This window comes from Ranitomeya variabilis, chromosome 3 (assembly GCF_051348905.1).
Source record: "Ranitomeya variabilis isolate aRanVar5 chromosome 3, aRanVar5.hap1, whole genome shotgun sequence".
NCBI lineage: Eukaryota > Metazoa > Chordata > Amphibia > Anura > Dendrobatidae > Ranitomeya > Ranitomeya variabilis.
The window spans coordinates 533,017,340-533,040,045 of record NC_135234.1 but is presented as its reverse complement, the minus strand read 5'-3'; the positions used below and the strand labels follow the sequence as shown (position 1 = coordinate 533,040,045).

The 22,706-nt window shown below is 44.1% G+C and overlaps 1 long non-coding RNA gene across 1 annotated transcript in view; it reads left to right on the top strand.

Annotated features, from left to right (window-relative positions):
* The first annotated feature begins 549 nt into the window (after positions 1–549).
* Positions 550–22,706, top strand: part of LOC143818365 (uncharacterized) — a 118,184-nt gene continuing 96,027 nt past the window's right edge. Inside the window, exon 1 of the long non-coding RNA XR_013224488.1 lies at positions 550–658. This is a non-coding gene — a long non-coding RNA (uncharacterized LOC143818365). The remainder of the gene's footprint in view (positions 659–22,706) is intronic.

Here is a 22,706-nt window from a genome sequence, read left to right as displayed (position 1 = left end):
AATTACGTCTTCTACTATTCTGTAGGTGTCAAGTATAATATCATTTACTCATTATCTCTGTTGATTCAATGGCAAAATAATGTGGCTCCATATTAAATGTCACTTCAGGACTTAGAATTACAGAGGAACACAACCTTTTTACCATCTGATATGTTTACAGCAGTGAGATTAGTTCCTGGACGGTGAGCTGTTCCTTGGACAGGTTGAACAGCATTGCCTTGTAACCAGCAAGTGACATTACATGAACCCCGGCTACCCGATCACATGACGGTACATCATGACAACTGCGTCTCGTGACGCATGATGACGCATCGCAACAACAGCGTTGCCATGGCACCCGTAAGCACGGTACTTCTCCTCCGGTCACCTGATAATATATGTTGCATGAGGCAATAATATGCTAACCGGAAGTCATATCATTTTATATCCCTCATAGGTAATCATGTGAAAGATTACTATGACAACGGCATAATCATTTCTTGTGAATTAGCGGCCGCAGCAATATGCATTAATCAGGCACATATGGGACATTTTTTAATTTATGATGTGTTTGCTTGTCGACAATACCCTATCTGGCCAGTACAAAACCACCCCGGACAAAGAATTTCAGAGTGAAACGCACATCAGTGTTGATGGGTCCCCGGTAACAACTTTTGAGGTAATTACATACTACTTTTTCCATCTTTCACTTTATGGTTTACTTGTTATGTGCCTTGCTGAATCACATTCATAACACTGGAAGCATTACATATTTAGACACTTTACTATTGTGGCAACTATGCCTCTAAAGCTACTCAGGGATTGACTGCGATTCTGCCAGTTATCTAGTATCTGTGTATTTTTTCAATATAGGTGGAATATTTATCAATTGTTAAGAATTTTCTGATGACACTGTCTGTTAATTTAATATCTGAGGGATAATTAATTGCTGTATCTGTATTGTTAACATAAGAATAGTTATATATATATTACCCTATATACACTCACCGGCCACTTTATTAGGTACACCATGCTAGTAACGGGTTGGACCCCCTTTTGCCTTCAGAACTGCCTCAATTCTTCGTGGCATAAATTCAACAAGGTGCTGGAAGCATTCCTCAGAGATTTTGGTCCATATTGACATGATGGCATCACACAGTTGCCGCAGATTTGTCGGCTGCACATCCCAAAGATGCTCCATACAAGGCAGGATGGATCCATGCTTTCATGTTGTTTACGCCAAATTCTGACCCTACCATCCGAATGTCGCAGCAGAAATCGAGACTCATCAGACCAAGCAACGTTTTTCCAATCTTCTACTGTCCAATTTCGATGAGCTTGTACAAATTGTAGCCTCAGTTTCCTGTTCTTAGCTGAAAGGAGTGGTACCCGGTGTGGTCTTCTGCTGCTGTAGCCCATCTGCCTCAAAGTTCGACGCACTGTGCATTCAGAGATGCTCTTAGGCCTACCTTGGTTGTAACGGGTGGCGATTTGAGTCACTGTTGCCTTTCTATCAGCTCGAACCAGTCTGCCCATTCTCCTCTGACCTCTGGCATCAACAAGGCATTTCCGCCCACAGAACTGCCGCTCACTGGATTTTTTTTCTTTTTCGGACCATTCTCTGTAAACCCTAGAGATGGTTGTGCATGAAAATCCCAGTAGATCAGCAGTTTCTGAAATACTCAGACCAGCCCTTTTGGCACCAACAACCATGCCACGTTCAAAGGCACTCAAATCACCTTTCTTCCCCATACTGATGCTCGGTTTGAACTGCAGGAGATTGTCTTGACCATGTCTACATGCCTAAATGCACTGAGTTGCCGCCATGTGATTGGCTGATTAGAAATTAAGTGTTAACAAGAAGTTGGACAGGTGTACCTAATAAAGTGGCCAGTGAGTGTATTGCTCTTGGGTGCAAAAATTATTTATTATCATACATATACGGTAAATGGGGGCTATATTAATTTTTTATATTAAGAGTATGTTTTAATGTTTATACTTTATCCAGGCGTACTCAAATTTTGTCTGTATCAGCGGTGTTCTCTTTTTTTTATCTTGGATTTTATAATGTCTTTAATAAAATTTACTTATTTTTAAATGTTTACCTTGGCCTTGTTTACCTTGTAGTTTCTTGCAAATACTGACGTAAAAAAATTATCAAACGCTCATCGTGTGCACTTCTATGCATAACATAGATTCAATTGATAGGACTGAGTAATAAGAGGGATGCTAGTAACCGTGCCAGACTCATTACAATTGATCAGTGACATGGTGTAGATGGCATCTGTCTTCCTGTATTTGAACTACAATTACACATTTATTTCTTTATTTTTAAAGCATTAAAAAAACAGCATTAAAGATAAAGACAGTAAAACATAAAAAATACACATATGTGGTATTGCCACATACATAAAAGTCCAATGTTTTAAATAGAAAAGTAAAAAATGCAATTGGTAAACACTGTATAAAAGAAATAAAAAATGCCCAAATTGCTTTTTTTTGTCGCTGCAATTCTTCTAATAATGCTGTAAGAAGTGATAAAAATGTCATACAATATCTATTCCAAAATGGCATCAATAAAAGCTTTGTCTCACTCAAAAAGAAGCCATCATACAACCCTATCAACCAAAAAATGAAAAAGTTGTGGTTCTCGAAAAATAGCGAATTAATCAAATATATATATTGCAAATTTCAGATTTTTTTCATATTTTCATATTACTAAAATAATTTAAACTGGGCAAGTTTGGTATTCCTGTAATGATGCTGATTAGTAGAATCATATTACCAGGTAATTTTTAATGTACGCTGTAAAAACTGTTCCTAAAAGCAATGTCAGACTTGTGGGGATTTTTTTCGCATTTTCACTGCACTCTGCATTTTTTTTCTCATTTTCCATTTCACTATGTCTTAAAATGAATGATGTACCATATTTTTTGGACACTTTTTCCCCCTCATTTGGGCCTTATAATGCGGATATACTTTACTGGCCATGGTGGAGCAGGGTCCCAGGGTCGCTGCTAGAGGAGGCAAAAGTGGAGCTTTGCTGTAGGTCACAGGCTGGGATGAGGGAGTACTTGGATGTGCACTGCTGAAGGTGTTCAGTCATGCAGGGACTCTGACAACATTTTGTGAAAGCCCAGAGCCCCCGCACTTGCATAGATTACTGTGCGGTGGACTCCAGGATCTTGGTGCCGAAATCTCCATCTGCGCATGTGTGAGAGAGCCAGGGGAGCCAGGGCCGTAGTCGTGGCTGAGAGTATGTGCTTTAAAGCGCCATGGTCTCCTGTCACATGAATATAATGTCCCCTCTGCAGCATACCTAATGCTTCACCATCTGCACTGTCAGGGTCCCATTGGGCTAGCTGAAGTTCTGCTGCTGGCATGGTTGCATGTAAAGAGACAGAGTCCATTTCAAACTTATAAAGTAAAACTTTACTTTCCTTTGTTCGCAGCACATCCTATTCAGATACAACATCAGCATAGGATTTCATACAGTCCACATTTTCTACTTTCCCTGTACTTCTTTCTACGGTCCTCAGTACGTACCCAGGTCATACTGCCTTTTGCGGTAACACAGCATCCTCCCTGTCCAGACTCTCTGTACTTGGGAATTTTCTTGTCCGTTTCACACCGGATCTGAGGGCATCAGCCCATGCGATGATCTGCCACATGTTGAGCGACCTGCGTCCCCGTACTGTATAGGACCTCTGCTTTTGCTTCTGCTCCACACTGCTGTCACATGCTGTACTTCTTGCCTTCCTGGGCCTTGGATGGCTGGGCTACTCGCTTATAATGCTACAGAGCTACTGGGTAGCTCGGGCACTAAGGCCCACCCAAGCTGTTTGGGCTCCCCAGCCCCTCTGACTCTAACCAGGAATCTGTTCCTGCCTTATCCCAGTAAACTCCTCCTATAATCCACTATTTATTATGTACCATCTTGTGGCCCAACTAAGGTATTACACTGTCCCTATCTAATTATGGAAAAACATTTTACACAGTAGTATAACACATTCATATAACATAAAACATTTTGAAGACACCATATACATAACTAAACAAACTTATCCTTACACAGTGCATCAAAGGGGCATACTTAAAGGGGTAGGGGTGTATACCAGCCTTTGTGACCCCCTTACATTCCCTCTTCCTTTAATAATGGTCATCCCTGACCATTCATATATAAAACTTTATTATAAACAACGTATACACTGTCATGATTCTCAATGGCGAGAGAACATAGCCCAGCATATATGAGAACTAGCTCTTGGAAGATGGAAACTATACTGACCATGAACTAAACCTGCCGCACAACTAGAAGTGGCCGGGTAGCATGCCTACGTTTTTTATTCCTAGATGCCCAGCGCCAGCCGGAGGACTACCTAATCCTAGCAGAGGAAAATACAGTCCTGGCTCACCTCTAGAGAAATTTCCCCAAAAAGGCAGACAGAGGCCCCCACATATATTGGCGGTGATTTTAGATGAAATGACAAACGTAGCATGAAAATAGGTTTAGCAAAATCGAGGTCCGCTTACTAGATAGCAGGAAGACAGAAAGGGCACTTTCATGGTCAGCAGAAAACCCTATCAAAACACCATCCAGAAATTACTTTAAGACTCTAGCATTAACTCATAGCACCAGAGTGGCAATTTCCGATCACAAGAGCTTTCCAGACACAGTAACGAAACAGCAGCTGTGAACTGGAACAAAATGCAAAAACACACAAGGACAAAAGTCCAACTTAGCTGGGAGTTGTCTGGTAGCAGGAACATGCACAGAAAGGCTTCTGATTACATTGTTGACCGGCATGAAACTGACAGAGGAGCAAGGTTATATAGCGACTCCCACATCCTGATAGGAGCAGGTGAACAGAGGGGATGATGCACACAAGTTCAATTCCACAAGTGGCCACCGGGGGAGCCCAGAATCCAATTTCACAACAGTACCCCCCCCCTCAAGGAGGGGGCACCGAACCCTCACCAGAACCACCAGGGCGATCAGGATGAGCCCTATGAAAGGCACGGACAAGATCGGAGGCATGAACATCAGAGGCAGTGACCCAAGAATTATCCTCCTGACCGTATCCCTTCCATTTGACCAGATACTGGAGTTTCCGTCTGGAAACACGAGAGTCCAAGATCTTTTCCACAACGTACTCCAACTCACCCTCAACCAACACCGGAGCAGGAGGCTCAACGGAAGGCACAACCGGTACCTCATACCTGCGCAACAATGACCGATGAAAAACATTATGAATCGAAAAGGATGCAGGGAGGTCCAAACGGAAGGACACAGGGTTAAGAATCTCCAATATCTTGTACGGGCCGATGAACCGAGGCTTAAACTTAGGAGAAGAAACCCTCATAGGGACAAAACGAGAAGACAACCACACCAAGTCCCCAACACAAAGCCGAGGACCAACACGACGACGGCGGTTGGCAAAAAGCTGAGTCTTCTCCTGGGACAACTTCAAATTGTCCACCACCTGCCCCCAAATCTGATGCAACCTCTCCACCACAGCATCCACTCCAGGACAATCCGAAGATTCCACTTGACCGGAGGAAAATCGAGGATGAAACCCCGAATTACAGAAAAACGGGGACACCAAGGTGGCAGAGCTGGCCCGATTATTGAGGGCGAACTCCGCCAAAGGCAAAAAAGCAACCCAATCATCCTGATCCGCAGACACAAAACACCTCAAATATGTCTCCAAGGTCTGATTAGTCCGCTCGGTCTGGCCATTAGTCTGAGGATGGAAAGCAGACGAAAAAGACAAATCTATGCCCATCCTAGCACAGAATGCCCGCCAAAATCTAGACACGAATTGGGTCCCTCTGTCAGAAACGATATTCTCCGGAATACCATGCAAACAAACAACATTTTGAAAAAACAGAGGAACCAACTCGGAAGAAGAAGGCAACTTAGGCAAGGGAACCAGATGGACCATCTTAGAGAAACGGTCACACACCACCCAGATGACAGACATCTTCTGAGAAACAGGCAGATCCGAAATAAAATCCATCGAGATGTGCGTCCAAGGCCTCTTCGGGATAGGCAAGGGTAACAACAATCCACTAGCCCGAGAACAACAAGGCTTGGCCCGAGCACAAACGTCACAAGACTGCACAAAGCCTCGCACATCTCGTGACAGGGAAGGCCACCAGAAGGACCTTGCCACCAAATCCCTGGTACCAAAGATTCCAGGATGACCTGCCAACGCAGAAGAATGAACCTCAGAGATGACTCTACTGGTCCAATCATCAGGAACAAACAGTCTACCAGGTGGGCAACGATCAGGTCTATCCGCCTGAAACTCCTGCAAGGCCCGCCGCAGGTCTGGAGAAACGGCAGACAATATCACTCCATCTCTAAGGATACCTGTGGGCTCAGAATTACCAGGGGAGTCAGGCTCAAAACTCCTAGAAAGGGCATCCGCCTTAACATTCTTAGAACCCGGTAGGTACGACACCACAAAATTAAACCGAGAGAAAAACAACGACCAGCGCGCCTGTCTAGGATTCAGGCGCCTGGCAGACTCAAGGTAAATTAAATTTTTGTGGTCAGTCAATACCACCACCTGATGTCTGGCCCCCTCAAGCCAGTGACGCCACTCCTCAAAAGCCCACTTTATGGCCAAAAGCTCCCGATTCCCAATATCATAATTCCGCTCGGCGGGCGAAAATTTACGGGGAAAAAAAGCACAAGGTCTCATCACGGAGCAGTCGGAACTTCTCTGCGACAACACCGCCCCAGCTCCGATTTCAGAAGCGTCGACCTCAACCTGAAAAGGAAGAGCAACATCAGGCTGACGCAACACTGGGGCGGAAGAAAAGCGGCGCTTGAGCTCCCGAAAGGCCTCCACAGCATCAGGGGACCAATCAGCAACATCAGCACCCTTCTTAGTCAAATCAGTCAATGGTTTAACAACATCAGAGAAACCAGCAATAAATCGACGATAAAAGTTAGCAAAGCCCAAAAATTTCTGAAGACTCTTAAGAGAAGAGGGTTGCGTCCAATCACCAATAGCCTGAACCTTGACAGGATCCATCTCGATGGAAGAGGGGGAAAAAATGTATCCCAAGAAGGAAATCTTTTGAACCCCAAAAACACACTTAGAACCCTTCACACACAAGGAATTAGACCGCAAAACCTGAAAAACCCTCCTGACCTGCTGGACATGAGAGTCCCAGTCATCCGAAAAAATCAGAATATCATCCAGATACACAATCATAAATTTATCCAAATAATCGCGGAAAATGTCATGCATAAAGGACTGGAAGACTGAAGGGGCATTTGAAAGACCAAAAGGCATCACCAAATACTCAAAATGGCCCTCGGGCGTATTAAATGCGGTTTTCCACTCATCCCCCTGCTTGATTCGCACCAAATTATACGCCCCACGGAGATCAATCTTAGAGAACCACTTGGCCCCCTTTATACGAGCAAACAAATCAGTAAGCAGTGGTAACGGATATTGATATTTAACCGTGATTTTATTCAAAAGTCGATAATCAATACACGGCCTCAAAGAGCCATCTTTCTTAGACACAAAGAAAAAACCGGCTCCTAAGGGAGATGACGAAGGACGAATATGTCCCTTTTCCAAGGACTCCTTTATATATTCTCGCATAGCAGCGTGTTCAGGCACAGACAGATTAAATAAACGACCCTTAGGGTATTTACTACCCGGGATCAAGTCTATGGCACAATCGCACTCCCGGTGCGGAGGTAGTGAACCAAGCTTGGGTTCTTCAAAAACGTCACGAAAGTCAGACAAGAATTCAGGAATCTCAGAGGGAATAGATGATGAAATGGAAACCAAAGGTACGTCCCCATGAGTTCCTTTACATCCCCAGCTTAACACAGACATAGCTTTCCAGTCGAGGACTGGGTTATGAGATTGCAGCCATGGCAATCCCAGCACCAAAACATCATGTAGATTATACAGCACCAGAAAGCGAATAACCTCCTGGTGATCCGGATTAACACGCATAGTCACTTGTGTCCAGTATTGTGGTTTATTACTAGCCAATGGGGTGGAGTCAATCCCTTTCAGAGGTATCGGAGCCTCCAATGGCTCCAAATCATACCCACAGCGTTTGGCAAAGGACCAATCCATAAGACTCAAAGCAGCGCCAGAGTCGACATAGGCGTCCGCTGTAATAGATGACAAAGAACAAATCAGGGTCACAGATAGAATAAACTTAGACTGTAAAGTGCTAATTGAAACAGACTTGTCAGGCTTCTTAGTACGCTTAAAGCATGCTGATATAACATGAGTTGAATCACCACAATAGAAGCACAACCCATTTTTTCGTCTAAAATTCTGCCGCTCGCTTCTGGACAGAATTCTATCACATTGCATATTTTCTGGCGTTTTCTCAGTAGACACCGCCAAATGGTGCACAGGTTTGCGCTCCCGCAGACGCCTATCGATCTGAATAGCCATCGTCATGGACTCATTCAGACCCGCAGGCACAGGGAACCCCACCATAACATCCTTAATGGCATCAGAGAGACCTTCTCTGAAAATCGCCGCCAGGGCGCACTCATTCCACTGAGTAAGCACAGACCATTTGCGGAATTTTTGGCAGTATATTTCAGCTTCATCTTGCCCCTGAGACAAGGACATCAAGGCCTTTTCCGCCTGAAGCTCTAAATGAGGTTCCTCATAAAGCAACCCCAAGGCCAGAAAAAACGCATCCACATTGAGTAACGCAGGATCCCCTGGTGCCAATGCAAAAGCCCAGTCTTGAGGGTCGCCCCGGAGCAAGGAAATTACAATCCTGACCTGCTGTGCAGGGTCTCCGGCAGAGCGAGACTTCAGGGACAAAAACAATTTGCAATTATTTTTAAAATTTTGAAAGTGAGATCTATTCCCCGAGAAGAATTCAGGCAAAGGAATTCTAGGCTCAGACATAGGTGCATGAACAACAAAATCTTGCAAATTTTGTACCTTTGTGGCGAGATTATTCAAACCTGTAGCTACACTCTGAAGATCCATTTCAAACAGGTGAACACAGAGCCATTCAAGGATTAGAAGGAGAGAAAGAGAGGAAGGCTGCAGTATAGGCAGACTAGAAAGTGATTCAATTAAGAGCACACTCAGAACTAGAGGAAAAAAAAAAAAATTGTAGCAGACTTCTTTTTTCTCTCCTTTCTCAGCCAGTAATTTAACCCTTTTTTAGTCCGGTCAAACTGTCATGATTCTCAATGGCGAGAGAACATAGCCCAGCATATATGAGAACTAGCTCTTGGAAGATGGAAACTATACTGACCATGAACTAAACCTGCCGCACAACTAGAAGTGGCCGGGTAGCATGCCTACGTTTTTTATTCCTAGATGCCCAGCGCCAGCCGGAGGACTACCTAATCCTAGCAGAGGAAAATACAGTCCTGGCTCACCTCTAGATAAATTTCCCCAAAAAGGCAGACAGAGGCCCCCACATATATTGGCGGTGATTTTAGATGAAATGACAAACGTAGCATGAAAATAGGTTTAGCAAAATCGAGGTCCGCTTACTAGATAGCAGGAAGACAGAAAGGGCACTTTCATGGTCAGCAGAAAACCCTATCAAAACACCATCCAGAAATTACTTTAAGACTCTAGCATTAACTCATAGCACCAGAGTGGCAATTTCCGATCACAAGAGCTTTCCAGACACAGTAACGAAACAGCAGCTGTGAACTGGAACAAAATGCAAAAACACACAAGGACAAAAGTCCAACTTAGCTGGGAGTTGTCTGGTAGCAGGAACATGCACAGAAAGGCTTCTGATTACATTGTTGACCGGCATGAAACTGACAGAGGAGCAAGGTTATATAGCGACTCCCACATCCTGATAGGAGCAGGTGAACAGAGGGGATGATGCACACAAGTTCAATTCCACAAGTGGCCACCGGGGGAGCCCAGAATCCAATTTCACAACAATACTCCATGCAGGGAGACAATAGAGGAACATATATACTGCTCAAAGCAAGCAGTCTTTTAAGAGGTCCCCTTTTCTTTTTTAAAAGAGGCACCTGGCACACAGTCCTTCAGGTAGCACCTACTGTTTTTTTTTTCTACTCCAGTCTTGTCCACCGGACTCTACCTTATGTACAATAATGTGACCCATCCTTTGAGTCCACAGTCTTTTGGTGAGGCTTCTCCCTTCCTTTGAGCAGAGCACCTTTTCTGCCAGCATGTGCGTTGCCTGTACCATAAACAATCTGTTCCCACAGTCATACACTTAGTCCATGACATGGTTCAAGGGTTCATGCATCTGTAGGGGCACAGTCCTGCCATCCAGCAGGAAAGGTTCAACAGGCGCAACTAAGCAAAAACAACTCAACAGTCTCTTCTGGCCATATTGGCTACATTACTCCTGACTCTTGGAGTATTACATTACATACATTTATTTCACTCCAACACTATATGGTGCAACGAGCACTAACAATCTGTTTAACAAAGAAGTTCCCTATATTTCAATGGGACTCGTCCCTGTCGCTTTATCAGACTGGTTCCATGCCAGTATTCGGGCTGAAGAGGACTCTGCAGCTGCAGAGGCCATAGGCTGCCAGCATGCAGTAGAGGCATCACGGGACTGGGAGGTAGATAAAGCAGGGCACCGACCGAACTTGATCTGAGATCGTGTACAATTCCAGGTCCTCCTCTGAACACAAAGTCACTGCCACCACAAAGTAGCGCTTGGGACAGTCTTCTTTAGAGAAGGAGACCAAGTCCCCTTCATCTAGTGGTCTCCCAAACTTTATAGAGACGGCGTTGACATATATTTTGCCATTAGTGCCTGCCTCACATATGAAACCAAAACCTCATTCAACATTGACTTACACAAGCTGGCGTGGGTGCGACAACCGGCCATAGTGCCCCCACCTGGTTGGCGCAGCTCTGCCCAGATCTCCTTCTCCATCTTTTTTTTATCATGCCCGCAATCCAGGCAGGCTGTCCAGGGGAGGGAAATGGCCCCTCCACAGCTTGATGGAAACATGATGCGCCCTATGCTACACCGGCGCTTTTGATTGATCGGGCCCCCTGAGCACGGTGATTGTGTGACAAGTCAAGGAGTCCCAGGTCGCAATGCTGTAGCTCACTCCCCGGACTATGAGACTGGAGAACAGACTGGCCTTCGGTGGTGAGATGCCAAGACAAAGACCAACTCGCCGAGAACAAGGGTCGAGGCGTACTCACCACCTCTAGTCTCAGCAGCCCATGCATGCCCATCCCGTTCCCATTGGATTCCCCGCAGTTGCAGCTGTGCAGTCCATCTCCCAAGACTGAAGTCCCAGCTCAGCCTTTACTTCCGTTTAGGTTCCTCCAAGGCGGTCATTGTTTCTGGTCTGCCGGCCTCCAGCTCCCAATGACTCTGTACCGGTTTGCAGCAAAGAGGTTCCCGCTCTGCAAGGCGTCAAAGCTCTGGCACCACAAGAAGAGGCTCTGGTTCCCTCTGATGTTCCGGCTCTGGCAGCTGCCGGCTCTGCTCAGGTTGAAGCACTGGATACTGATGAGTCCAGGAATCATCCACATCTCCTCCTATCCATAAGGATTTGGTTCTTTCCTTTTCCTGCCACCACTTCCACTCCACGTGGCCTATGCCCCTGCAGTGGGGAGCGCAGGAGTGCTCCATCGTTGCTGGTACCATGTTTCATAATGGCACAACGCAGCTGCACCTAGGGTTTTCTTCTGGGCCCCACCTGTTCCAGGGTGGGGTTGATTTCGACCACTCCAACCATTTCCTATCATTCTGTGGCAGAGGGTGGGATATTGTTCTCCTGCACACCCTCCATGGGTAGGGCGAGAGGCATTGCTGGACAGATTTTCATGCCATCTCTGTATTATCACGCCCACAAAGGGGGTTATCGTAGTTGTCGTCCTCTTTTTTTGGCGCCATTGTCTGTCATCTGCAAGGCCTCCATTTTGGTCACCAAAGTGTCAGTCACATTCACATTTTCTTCATCCTTTCTTGTCACATCAACAATATCTTCCACTGCATTCCCACGTTTCATGGTTGCGGGATCCTGAAGATAATACCAAGTTTGAGAGAGAGCCAGGGCCATAGTTGTGGCTGAGAGTATGTGCCTTATCGCGCCTTGGTCTTCCGTCACATGAATATAATGTCCCCTCTGCGGCATACCTTCTGCTTCACCTTCTGCACCGTCAGGGTCCCATCGGGCTGGCTGAAGTTCTGCTGCTGGTGTGGTTGCATATAAGGAGACAGAGTCCATTTCAAACTTATAACGTAAAACTTTACTTTCCTTTGTTCGCAGCACATCCTTTTCAGATACAGCATCAGCATAGGGTTTCATACAGTCCACATTTTCTACTTTCCCTGTACTTCTTTCTATGGTCCTTAATACATGCCTGGGTGGTACCGCCTCTTGCGGTAACACAGTGCTCTCCCAGTCCAGACTTCCCTCATCTGTTTTGCACCAGATCTGAGGGCATCAGCTTATGCGATGATCTGCCACATGATGAGCGACCTGTGTCCCCGCACTGTAAAGGACCTCTACTCTTGCTTATTCTCCATGCTGCTGTCACATTCTGTACTTCACGCCTTCCTGGGCCCTGAATGGCTGGGCAACTCAGTTATAACATTATGGAGCTACTGGGTAGCTCGGGCACTAAGGCCCACCCAAGCTGTTCAGGCTCCCCAGCCCCTCTGACTCTAACCAAGAAACTGTTCCTGCCTTAAGCCAGTAAACTCCTCCTATAATCCACTATTTATTATGTACCATCTTGTGGCCCAACTAAGGTACTACACTGTCCCTATCTAATTATGGAAAAACACTATACAGAATAGTACAACACGTTAATATAACATCAAACATTTAGAAGACACCATATACATAACTAAATGAACTTATCCCTACACAGCGCAGCAACTGGGATGTACTTAAAGGGGTAGGGATGTATACCAGTCTTTGTGACCCCCTTACTCATGCGGCGTCCCCGGCAGCCATTTTCCCAGAGTCCACTGCTTAGTAAACTATGTAAGTGTAGGGGCTCTTGGCTTTCACAAAATGTCGGCAGAGCCCCCGCACCATCTAACACCAGCAGCAGCACACATCTGAACACCCCCTCATCCTAGCCTGCAGCCTGCAGCAACACTCCACTCCTGCCTCTACCAGCAGCCCCCACCCCCCGGTAAGCAAGAAGACACATAGATTATAAGAAGCACCAACATTTTATTAAAAAAAATATATATATTTTTCTCCTCAAAATTTAGGGTGTGTTTCTAAATTCTACTAGGCCCAAAAGGATTTCCTGGGCTAGATGCCGATAAAAAATAGTACTTAGGTAAACAGGCGGTGTAGCTTGCTTCATGGGTGGGGTACACTGCTGAGTAGCACCAAATTCTACTAGGCCCAAAAGGATTTCCTGGGCTAGATGCCATTAAAAATAGTACATAGGTAAACAGGTGGTGTAGCTTGCTTCATGGGTGGGGTACGCTGCTGAGTAGCACCAAATTCTACTAGCACAGCCTTGCCAGTAGTTTCATGCCCACTATGCTGAACAGGATGTGCCCACACTTGGAATCATTCCTCATTGGCTGAATTTGTGCAGTTTGAATCCTGGGAACTTCCGATTCCGGTATCCGATATGCGGCAAGTATCGGATCTCGGTATCGGAATTCCGATACCGCAAGTATCGTCCGATACCCGATACTTGCGATATCGGAATGCTCAACACTAATAATAAATAATTATTCTCTCTTTGATTACTTTATATATGTTTATTGCATATTTATGTATTGAAAAAGGAAATGGAAGGAGGCATTCTCCTATACATCTAGAGAGTTCAGTTAGCAAGATCCACCTCTTATTGAGGTTATTAGAATTATTATTTTTCTTATGAATTTTTAAGTGGTTTTAATGGAATGTCAAATTACTTTCTTATTTACATGTTAAATAAACTTGTCATAGTATTTGTGAGTACATGGTATTTTTTAATGTGCCCATTTTGTTGGGATATATTATTTGCCAGGTGGTACAAAGAAATTTGTTAGTGCTCATCCACCTAATTCAGTTATGGTTCAAATAATTCTGGTACAGAATTGGCCAAATTATCCACTTATCTTTTAATTCTGGTAAAAAAAGTTTTTAAAGACTTTGTAATTGCTAAAGTTGCACAAAATCCCATAAAACTAATATATGTTTGTAAAAGTTGCATGATGTCCTATCTGGGTTTAAATATATCTATGTCATCCGACTCAACAACTAATGCACCATACAGGTTGGAATAATACAATTTCAAACAATGGGATCAGTTTGGTCTTTTATTTGAATGCTAAATGGAAATGATGAATCAGGGCCACATATTTGTGCAGAAGGACGTACTCATACCGACCTTACATGATCAGTCATGATAAGTCTCTTGATTGGCTAATCACTCACTGCAATAGTGGCATGGCTCAGGTATTGATTGGTTGATGGGCTTCCCTTTATTTTGAAGATGAGACCAGGAAGCACCGACACTGAGATCATGTGAGCACTGAAACAAGATCCTTGAGTGATTGGTGAGGGTGCACATAATTTTTTAAATTACATTTAATTCATTGAAGCCATTTTGAGTTTTATTCTGGAAAACCTCCTAATACTTCATCATTATTAAACAGCAGCAAATTAACACTAGACATTTTTAGACAGAACATTTCTAATGGTCATCAATATTTATGTATTAGAAACTGGATAGCATTGAAAAATTTAAGATAAGGCAAATGAAATGATAAGGAATAGTATAGAAAGACAAATAGTCTACATTATTTAGGTTTTTAAAGATATAACATATGCCAAATCCTTTGTTAAGTTTGCATAACGTATTCCAAAGTGATAAAGTACAGCATCCAGTGTATCGTATAACAATAGTTAATTGTCTACTGTTGCATTCGAAGTGGCCAGGATAGACAAAAACATCTGTTCAACATCTGCTTGGTGTTTACATGTCACCAAGTCCTTTTGCCATGATTCAATTATTATACCTGACCGGCTTTATATGTCTTCTGCTTTTCAATGAAGCTTAATTTATCTAATGTACAATTTCAAACAAACTCTACTCTGAGGGAGATCAAATGGTTACAAAATGACCCCTTATTCCTTGAGGTATTTAGAGTTATAATTTACACAAAAGGTTGCTGTACTATGAGCACATTTTAACCCCCTCTTGTTTATTGCTTAACATATCATATGCCATATGTGCTTACCTTGTTGCTTCAAAAGAAAAGGCCCATTCTTAGGTTGTTAGTGGATTACTGGTAAATTGCATAAAATACATGGTATAAACATCAACATTTGTTTAAAATAAAGAGATCATTTTCAGTCTACCTGATTAATGTTTAATGTTGTTCTCTTATTTTTCTAATTTAAGGTTACGCTTTTGGAAGCCATCTAAGTGCTTACAATATACATTAAATTACTATAGGCCTGATTCATGATTTGCATGTTTTTAGTCACTTTTCTTTTTTTTTTGTCTTGTGGTTCTCATTAATGTTTTTTATTTCAAAGTCTTCAAAACAGCGCATAAGGCTCATGAATTTTGTGCAAAAACAAAAAATACTCTTTATTTTGTCTTTGATCTGTGTTGCAACATTTTTAATGCAATTTTTAAGGCTTGGCTGCATCCTGAAAAATAAGTTTAGTGTTAGGACTCACAAGCGTGAGGACCCGTGACGCGGGTTGCGAGCTTGCATATCTTGGCCAAAATATCGACCAATACCTCACATATTTATATGCATTATCTGCACTTTATTTTTCAGTGCGAATCCAAACCCAGCATTTTTGGCCTTGTAAACTGGGGTGTCTGGTCACATGGGATGCATTTAGATAGTGCTGGGCAGCCCACCTGATCCAATAGTATGGGCGTCACTAATAGGCTGTGGATCTGATACTGTGCATTACCTGTGTGTGAACAAGCCACTTTTGTGCAATCATATACTAAGCAATCACTTACTCCATGAATAGGTAGTCTGTGAGTGGTTGTCTCATCAGTATTTTGCCCCTGTTTTTCCCCCATCTTTACTACATGGGTTTGCTGCTTTCTGAGAGTGCATTCATTCAGAGACCTGGCCAGGTAAGCACAGCTGCCCCTTTTCTGCTGTATTAATGTGTAAATAAAGTCACTCTAAGGGAACTGAAGTACATTTGCATCAAAATTTTGCAACTTTCAGAATGTCGCAAATAGAATTGGGCAGCTTTTTTGAAATTCAAATTCAACAGCTTTGCAGAATCCCCCAAAATTTAATTACAATGCTGAAATGCCTGCAATTGACTGGAAAATACAACAATATTAATGTCCAATTAATCGCAACCTATCTGGCTAGGAATAGGCAGATTGTAATCAGTAGTAACCAATAGCGTTATTTTTGTGATGTGTGCAGGTTTAATATTGGATGACTATCATCAGGAAGTATGAAAAAAACTATTTTTTTTTAACAACAAGCAAATTTTGTAAGATAGACACTTGTGATTTTATTTCTGGATTATGTACATTTTTCTTTTGGCTTTAAAAAAATATATGGCTTGCCTATTTTACAATGCAAGTAGCCCACTTTCTGTGATTTATAAGCCTCGGCATCAGAATTTTGGTTTAGCAGCAAAATTAGCTCTGTGTGGTATACTACCTCACTCCTTGATTGCCGCATGTGAACAGTAAATAAAGGCTGTTATTAAGGGGATGCTTCTGCAGTATATCACAGATCAATCAATTCAAAGTCACACTGAGTGACTATGCAGGTACAGCACTGCCCTATATCACTTTAATCTTTTGATTATTGTTCAAATAAAAAGACTGCATACACATTTTTGTCTCATTATGCACTGAAGTAATACCCCACAATCAGATTAGCCTTTTCTCTGTCACTAGCTGGAATGAGCTGTATGCCTGACATATTATCCCTTCTCTGTAAAAGCCTAATATTGCATTGCTGAGCTCATCCCCATCTTTTATACTGACTACTATACAGTGGGGGAAATAAGTATTTGATCCCTTGCTGATTTTGTAAGTTTGCCCACTGACAAAGCCATGAACAGTCTATAATTTTAAGGGTAGGTTAATTTTAACATTGAGAGATAAAATATCAAAATAAAATCTAGAAAATCACTTTGTATAAATGATATAAATTTATTTGCATTTTGCAGTGAGAAACAAGTATTTGATCCCTTTGGCAAACAAGACTTAATACTTGGTGGCAAAACCCTGATGGCAAGCACAGCAGTCAGACGCTTTTTGCAGTTGATGATGAGTTTTGCGCACATGTTTGGAGGATGAGACATGCTGCTTATGATCCAAAGAACACCATCCCCACTGTCAAGCATGAAGGTGGAAACATTATGTTTTGGGGGTGTTTCTCTGCTGAGGGCACAGGGCTACTTTACCACATTAATGCAAGAAAGGATGGAGCCATGTACCGTAAAATCCTGATTGACAACTTCCTTCCCTCCACCAGGACATTAAAAATGGGTCGTGGCTGGGTCTTCCAGCAAGACAATGACCCAAAACATTCAGCCAAGGCAACAGTGGCTGAAAAGTAGCACATTAAGGTCATGGAGTGGCCTAGCTAGTCCCATAGAAAACTTAAAGAGGGAGTTGAAGCTCCAAGTTGCCAAGCAACAGCCTCAAAATTTTAATGATTTAGAGATGATCTGTAAAGCAGAGCAGACCAAAATTCCTCCTGACAAATGCGTAAACCTGATCAACTACAAAAAAGTCTGACTGCTGTGCTTGCCAACAAGGGTTTTACCACCAAGTATTAAGTCTTGTTTACCAGAGGGATCAAATAATTATTTCTCACTTAAAAATGCAAAAAAATGTATATGATTTTCTGGATTTTATTTTTGATATTATATCTCTCAATGTTAAAATTAGCCTACCCTTAAAAGCATAGACTGTTCATGTCTTTGTCAGTGAGCAAACTTACAAAATCAGCAAGGGATCAAATAATTATTTCCAACATTTTAATTCATTTTGATTTGTTGTCAGGTCACGTGATGAAATGTAATGCCCAAATAGAAAATGGAAGCATTATTATTATACATATTTATAGCGCCATTTATTCCATGGCGCTTTACATGTGAAAAGGGACAAATATAGACAAATACATTAAACATGAGAAAAACATGAGAAAAACAAGGCACTAACAGGTACAGAGGGAGGGAGCACCCTGCCCGCGAGGGCTCACAGTCTGTAGGGGATGGGTGAGGATACATTAGGAGAGGGTAGAGCTGGTTGTGCGGTGGTTCAGTAGGTTGAGGATCACTGCAGGATGTAGGCTTGTCGGAAGAGGTGAGTCTTCAGGTTCTTTTTAAAGGTTTCTATGGTAGGCGAGAGTCTGATGTGTTGGGTAGAGAGTTCCAGAGTATGGGGGAAGCACAGGAGAAGTCTTGGATGTGGTTGTGGGAAGAAGAGATGAGAGGGCAGTAGAGAAGGAAATTTTGATATGATCAGAGGTTGCGTGTAGGTAAGTACTGGGAGACCATGTCACAGATGTATGGAGGAGACAGGTTTTGTATGGCTTTGTATGTCATAGTCTCTGGATGATAGGAAGCCAGTGAAGGGCTTGGCAGAGGTGAGAGGCTGGGGAATAGCGGGGAGACAGGTAAATTAGTTGGGCAGCAAAGTGTAGGATGGATTGGAGAGGTGCCAGAGTGCTAAAGGGGAGACCAGACAGTAGGGTGTTGCAGTAGTCAAGGCGGGAGATGATAAGGGCATGCACTAGTGTTTTTGCGGTGTCGTGGTCAAGGAATGCATGGATCTGAGAAATATTTTTGAGTTTGAGATGGCAGGAGGAGGCAAGGACTTGGATATGTGGCGTGAAAGAGAGGGCAGAGTTCAGGATCACCCCGAGGCACCGGGCGTGTGGGACTAGGGAAAGTGTGCAGCCATTGACATTGATGGATAGGTCTGGTGGAGGGGTAAAGTGAGATGGGGAAAGATGATGAATTTATAAGGACTATGTCCTCCCCAGGATTGTATAAGTAATATGCAACTTCACTAAAATATAACAAATCTTAATCTCCTATTAAAATTAGTAATTTTTAAAATCAGTTAAAGTAATATTTATTCGGATTCCCATGACAGCACTACGAGAGAGGGGATCCGCCCTTCAGGAACAGGAAACCTACAGATACAAAAGGGCGGTACCTCTCCCTATGCATCAGTTGGTTTCCTGTTCCTGGAGGGACAGGATCCTACAGATGAAAATCCTCGTAATGGATCCCAGGCCGGCCGGCCAAATCTGGTAGCGGGGGGGTCTCCTACCTCGGCCGGTGCGGATCTCCCTGGAGACGCCACGGTGGTCCTGGCTGGACTGCACATCGGTGGCGTGTTGCAGCAGGGAGCAGGGTCCGGAGGATTCCTGATCTCCATTCTGTGCCGGCGTTGGTGAGTATAACCGTCCCCCTTGGTCCATGCAGCAGTGCGGCGGTGCAGTGGTGTGGTGGGGTAGCGGTGGCAGGAGAGGAACGCCGACCGGAGCGCTGTTGTACATCTCCGGCGTCCTGCACCGCTCTCAGGAGCGTTTCCGGAGTGCTGTGACGCCGGGGGCGGAGTCAGCAGGCGCTTCCGGGTTCTTGGATGGCTGCGCATGCGCAGTTTATCCAAGATGGCGGCGCCCATCGATCCTGGACACCGGTTTCCTCATTATCCACCGCTGACCTCCCAGCTGCGGTCTGGTCAGCAGAAACCAATGGGATGACGTCAGGCAGCCTGCTGACCGGAACTCAGGGGGATTTAAGCAGGTGTTGGATTTAGGTCCCTGCTTTTGGCCACATTTCCATCATGGAGAGTGATGGTGAGCAGCCTCAGCTACTGGATGTGCGACAGAAGCCCTTGGAGAAGGAGCACGTCAGGAGTGACCAGTCCAGCCGCAAAAGCTCGTCCAAGCAGGGATCGAGAGCTTCGACTGGGAAAGAACCCCCTCGTGTTCCGGTACCTTTGTTTGGCGTATGCTGGTAAGTGATCTACGTGAATGTTCACTCAGTGACGCGGGCCCCCCTTATACTTTGTCATTCTAGGGAAAGAAAAATGCAAAGACGAAACATAAGGAGTGCGCCCTATGTGGAATCCCTTTACCAGATTCTTGTACAACAAAAAAATGTGCCCCCTGTTTACAGCAGACGGTGAGGTCTACAAGTGTGGTAGGGGTTAAGGGACATCAGGTTGGATAGAAGGTATCACCTTATTGTCCTCCCCTAGGTAGCGGAAGAATCTGCAAGTATGGCTAACTTAAAAGAGATGATCCGTATGGAAGTAAGGGAATCCCTGCGGTCTCTATCCCAGACGGGAAGTTCGAAACATAAAACTCCCTTAATCTCTGAGTCTTCGGAGGAAGAAAGAGAGGAAGGTTCCTATGGCTCTATTCCCTCTTCCTCGTCATCGGAAGAGGACTCTGGCCGATTTTGTCTACCTCTGGACCGAGTTGATAAAGTAGTTAAATCAGTCAGAAGTACGATGGGCCTGGAAGAGCCTAAAATGCAACCTTCCAGACAGGAAATAATGTTCAGCGGATTAGACCATAAGAGACGTAGATCTTTTCCGGTGACTGATAAAGTTCAGGATTTAATTATCCGAGAGTGGAAGAAACCGGAGAAGAAAGGCTTGTTACCACCAGCATTAAAACGCAGGTATCCCTTTGAGGATGCAGCCGTTGATACCTGGGACAAGGCCCCTAAACTAGATGCTGCGGTGGCGAAGGCGTCCAAAAAAGCCTCATTACCCTTTGAGGATATGGGGACCCTTAAAGATCCACTTGATAGGAAGGCAGACACCTTCCTTAAAGGTACCTGGGAGATGGCGGCCGGATCTCTGAGACCAGCAGTGGCCGCAACATGTACAGGCAGATCTTTAATGGTCTGGCTGGATCAGTTGGAGTCACAACTTAAGGAAGGTGCATCCAGGAATACAATCCTGAATGCACTCCCAGTAATTCAAGATGCTGCGGCCTTCCTGTCGGACGCTTCATTGGATTCTGTCAGAATGGCGGCCAGAGCAGCAGGTCTTTCCAATGCGGCTTGTAGAGCCTTATGGTTAAAGTGTTGGTCTGGTGACATCCAGTCAAGATCCAAGCTCTGCGCCATCCCATGCAAGGGGGAATATCTCTTCGGACCAACTCTGGATGAGTTGCTTGAAAAAGCAGGAGATGATAAGAAGAAGTTCCCTAATCTGGCATCAGCATCTTACCGTCGCCCTTTCAACAGGAGAAGATTTGGTCGCGGAAGGAAACGCACGTCCTCACCCTCTAGAGATAATTTCAGATGGGAGGATAGACGCAGGAGAGGTACGGGCTACATGTTCCGCCGTTCCTCAAAAGAACGTAAAAAGTCAGACCAATGACTAGCAATCCCTGTGGGAGGGAGATTGGCAGCCTTCTCTTCCGCATGGTCTGACATCACTAATAGTGACTGGGTCCAAGGCATTATATCAGACGGTCTGAGACTGGAGTTTAACCATTGGCCTCGTGATAAATTTTAATTAACCCCCTTACGTTCCTCCACTGTGGAACAGACAGCTTTGGAAGCGGAAGTCGTGAATCTATGTCTTAAAAAAGTGCTGATTGAGATTCCAGATTCAGAAAAAGGAAGAGGGTTCTACTCTCCTTTATTTCTGATTCAAAAACCAGATAAGTCGTTTAGAACTATCATTAATCTTAAATCCTTTAATGAGTTTCTGGTTAATAAAACCTTCAAAATGGAGTCTATCAGTTCTACAATAAAGATGTTGTTCAAACACTGCTTTATGGTAGTTGTAGATCTTAAGGACGCATACTATCATATACCTATCCATGAGAACTTCCAGAGGTTCCTGAGGGTGGCGGTGTCTATAGAGGGAATTGTTCGTCATTTTCAATATAGAGCCTTTCCCTTCGGCATTTCAGCAGCACCTAGGGTATTTACTAAAGTAGTCGCTGAGGTTATGGCACATTTGCGGGAATTCAATATCCTCATAATGCCTTATCTGGATGATTTTCTTATTGTGGGGAATTCAGCAGATCATTGCCTTTCACAAGCAAAGACAGCCATAGCCAAACTAGAACGTCTGGGCTGGATCATAAATTATGACAAATCCCGTTTACAGCCCCTAAAAATTCAGAGATTCCTTGGACTGTTATTAAATTCAGAAACCCAACAATGCTGTCTGCCGCCTGATAAATTGCTCCACATTCAACAACAGGTGTTAAAGGCGATTAATAAACCATCCATGACCCTTAGACAGGCTATGTCACTGTTAGGATCCCTAACATCGTGCATTCCTGCCGTCCGTTGGGCCCAATTCCATACCAGACCTTTACAGTTTGAGGTTCTAGATAATGATAGAACCTTACAGGGGTCCTTGCAGGGTCAGGTAATGTTAAGTCCGGTAGTGCTTACATCTCTCAGATGGTGGCTAGTAGAAGACAATCTGTCGGCAGGAGTTCCCTGGGTGACGCATGTGACTCGTGTAATAACAACAGACGCCAGCCCTACGGGATGGGGGGCACACATGGGTGACATCGTAGTTCAAGGGCTATGGGACCCTCAAACATCAGCCTCTTCTAATCAGAGAGAGTTAATGGCTATTAATTTGGCAGTTAAGGAACTCCTCGTGTATCTACAGGGTCACCATGTCAAGATCCTCTCCGACAACCAGGTGGCAGTAGCCTACGTAAATCACCAGGGTGGAACACATTCCGAATCTCTGATGGAAGTAGCAGACCGCCTTCTCCAGACAGCAGAGACCCATTTACTATCTTTAACTGCA